The sequence below is a fragment of the Rhinopithecus bieti genome, unplaced genomic scaffold, assembly GCF_001698545.2.
Source record: "Rhinopithecus bieti isolate Rb0 unplaced genomic scaffold, ASM169854v2 scaffold_63392, whole genome shotgun sequence".
In the NCBI taxonomy this organism is placed as follows: Eukaryota; Metazoa; Chordata; class Mammalia; order Primates; family Cercopithecidae; genus Rhinopithecus; species Rhinopithecus bieti.
In genome coordinates, this window is record NW_016823932.1 from 1 (window position 1) to 4109 (window position 4109).

At 36.4% G+C, this 4109-nt stretch overlaps 1 pseudogene; it reads right to left on the reverse strand.

Annotated features, from left to right (window-relative positions):
- Window positions 1-481: 481 nt before the first annotated feature.
- Window positions 482-1380, reverse strand: LOC108521972 (ruvB-like 2 pseudogene; annotated as a pseudogene).
- Window positions 1381-4109: the final 2729 nt, after the last annotated feature.

Here is a 4109-nt window from a genome sequence, read left to right on the forward strand (position 1 = left end):
GAATTTGTTACTGTTATTATCAAATAAAGTTCTACCAGTGGTTGTCTTTATAGTTTGACCCACTGTGGTCATGCTTTCAAAGCCCAGTATTAATAATTATTCACTATACTTTTCAAGTGTGATTTTAATGTTTAATGTTTAAATCTTTAGTTCCTATGAAACTGTTTTTGATATATTACCTAATTTTATTTTTAGCATCATTACTACAGATGGATAGCAGAGTTTTCTCATACCTTTTATACCAGTTCTACTCAACTATGAGCAATATCTCTCCTTTAAAATCAATTTGTAATTGTGTACTTGTGTTTTTATGTGTCACAATAACTGAGGGGTGCTAGTTACATTTAGAATCTGATAATCAGGAATGTTATATTATGAAATATGTGATATAATATCATACAAAGAAAATATGTCTGGCCAAAAATATTAAAATTGTACCAATTCAAAATAAAATATATTCTAACTTTGCTGATTATTATTGTCACCAAAGGTAGGTATACAGATGTAGATATAGATTCATAAACTCTCTATTTTGTTCTATCCACTCAGACACCTTGACATTGATCTGCTTGGCAACTTCTGACTTGATCTCTCTTGTGTCACATGAGAAGAGAGCCAGGAAGCCATGGGTGTGGGGGTTGATGATGTCAATCTTGTGCAAGGGGCATGGTGTGCACCTTGCATTTTGGAGCTTTCCATCTGGGGCTGGCTGAATTTGGTCTGGGAGTCCATGGGGTTGTAGTTACCGGAGCATGTGAAGGAGTGGCCCAATTTGGAGATCTTGTCCATTGCTTTGTCAATAGTGATCATGTCACCAGCATGGATCTTGTCTTTGGTCAGGGACTCAATCATCTTCGTACCCAGGTCATAGATGGTCTCCATCTTTTTGGTTTTGATTGTCAGTTTTCCCACCTTGGAGCCCATTCCTGTCACTGGTCTATCAATCTGGGTCTCAACCACTTCTCTTTGGATGATCTACGTCTCTTCCTTGAAGCAAATGCCAAAAGATGGCCAGAAAGCCTGTGTCAGTGCCTTGGTCTTGCTCATCTCCAGGGAGATCTCACTGCCAGTGATGGCTATGAACAAGGTGTCAGGTCCCAGGGCCTAGGCCATGCCTAGGGTGATGGCTGTCTTCCCTGTGCCCAGCTGACCAGCAATGAGGACTGCCCACTTGATAATCTTCACCTTATGGATCATCTCCAGCCCCACACCAGCTGCCCGCTGTGCAGCAAAGCTGACCCACCTTGCCCTGGGAAGCCTGTTGAACCTCCAAAGCATCATCCAGTCCAGTCCTCGGATGTGGGAGTGAACACCTCTATGCTCAATCCTCCTCACATCATAGATCTCTGGGACTTTGGTCATGGTCATCACAGTTGCCATGATAAGTCACCAACCACCAATGTCTTTCCTCACTGTTATTTATTTCATAGCACATCCTGATTCTTCTCAAATTTATTATTTTGACTAATATCTTTTTCTTTCTTGAAAAAACATAACTTGAGAACCATTGTCTCATATCTTGATCAACCAAAATTATTCTTTGTCTAAGTTGAATAATTAGGCAGTATACTTTCTCATCCTTAAATATCTGAAAATGTATTTCTGCTGCTTTCATAGGTGAATAATAGCTGGGTGGGTATGTAATTATCTTGTCATTTTCTTTCTCCCCCAAACTCCATAGCCAAGCCATTGTTCAGTTGATTCCCAGCCTTTGAAGTTAGGGAAGAGATGAAAATAAAAGCATTATTTACTTACTTTAGGGGTAACCTGTTATGATTTTCTTGTGTTCTTCTTGGTTTGTTGGAATAGATAGTTACGGAAATTTTCCTTTTTGATATTAAACGGTAATGTATAGATCATATTCCTTTTCATTAATTTCATCAATTTATATAATATATAGGTATGAAGCATATATATGAATATATTTGGTTAGTTATCAAAAGATAGCTATGTGATTTAGTTATTAAAATATATTACATGAAATAGCTTTAGGCCTTTGAATGAGTAAAACCTGGTTTTGATTACCAACTCTGTTGTTTACTAGCTATAGGATATTGGGGAAATTCAACAAAGTCACTATGTTTCCATTTCCTAATCAGTAAAGTAATAATAATAATATCAACTTGGCAGGGTTGTCGAGAGGAGTAAATGCATTATAACATAGCATATTTACAACGGCTCTTGACTTGAAAGAAGCCCTCAATATAATTTGGTATTTTAAATCCTCTCCTACTATCACATTTTAAAATCTGGTGAATATGTTTCTCATCTCCAAAAGGTCTTCCCTGATTTTATTTTGTCCCCCTTTTGTCACTCTTTGTCATGAATTTTTCAGTTTTATACATATAATATACTATTAAATATAATTAAAAATACACAATTATGCATTCCAGATTTTTTTAAGGTTTTCTCCTATTTTTGTTTGTTTTGGGTTTATTTGCTTTTGAGTCAATCAATTTCATAGATCATTTAACATCCAGAGGAACATTTCCTAAGGGAAGTAAATTGATAATCTTATGGCAGACGCTGTGTTGCTGCTTTGTTCAATTTTATTCTCTCTTACTATTGGAACTCTCTCAAAGATCTTTTCCTAAATTAATTATCTGGTGATGGTATGAATGAATACCCTTTGGCAGGTACATCTATGAACTCCTTGTAACAAACAGTTCTCCTTGGCTAAACAAGTATTTATATGCAATGGTTGATTCACGAGATGGTGGCTAGTTTCCAGTATTGAGTGACAGCAGTTTTGTTTGAGCCAGAAGAGTGGTCACAAACTGTCAACCCGCTGACCATGTTTCATTTGGCTAATGTGGTTTTTTTTTTTTTTTTTTTCTATTTAAATGCCTTTTAACACTGCATATACTCTCTATTTTTCTACAGTCCCAACTATTTTCTGTTGGTTTCACTCCAGGGTCATTTAACTAATTTTTACTACTTTCCCTGTATTTACTTTTGTTTGTGATTCCTAAGCCAGCTTAATGTTTACGCAACTGAACCTCAGTGTAAAGATCAGGATTGAAGAGGGGGCACAAAAACATGTCTAAAACTGCCAACCAGGGCATTAATTAATCAATTCATTCAGCAAATATTCATCGAGTATCTTTGTGCCAGAAGCTGAGATAAGTTCTCATAATAGAGTAGTAAACAAAGTATACATAGTCATTGCCCCCTCTTGGAGCTTACAGTGTAGTGGAAGAAACAAAATTAGCTTAATCACATAAATGAAAAATTTTAACAGTGGCTTACTATACTAGAAGAAGATAGAGAATGAAGAGAAAAGGAGGAGGGAGAGAGAGAGAAATAGAGAAAGGAGAGACATAGAGGGGAAACAGAAAGAAAGAACGAGGAGAAGGCGGAGGAATAGATGGGTGAAGAGGAAAGGAGAACAGGGAGGAGCAATGTCAAAGTGGAACCATCAACAGGAGACAAAATAGAACTAACAACACCCTCTGAATTTATGGAAACACTTAACAATCATAGAACATCTTCATGATTTGAGTTCACATATTAAAGGTGATATAATTCTCTACTTACCAGGGACATCAATTACTTTTGACAACCTTGCTGAGCGTCTTTTCCCAATGACCACTTTTCTGTTTCCACTGTGTGTGTGTGTGTGTGTGTGTGTGTGTGTGTGTGTGTGTGTGTGTTTCAAGACAGAACATTTTTGCTGAAAATAAACTGGCTTCTTAATATGGTCACCACATAAGCTTATGAAAGGAAAAGGAGATCTGAAGCAATTGTAGATACTACAACATATGTATTAAAACTTGAAAGCACACAGAAGTGTTACTTTGCCAGCTCATTTTCACTGGGACGCGTGCAAGATCAGAATGAAGATTTACAGTCTATATGGCTTGCCTGGGATGTATTTACCAAAAATAATAGGGCCATTCTCTGTACTCCTGGTCCCCAATCTAGACTCCCTAACAAAAATGAACATATTTCTGTTTGCTATGTTGATGGCTGAAAATATGTCATGACCATTGTGAACATAAAAAATAATGTGAAAGTGATGCTATTCTTTTTCACCCTAAAAAGACTAATGTAAAATTGCTTATTTGGCAATTTTTCAGCATTTTTTCATATATATATATATATATATA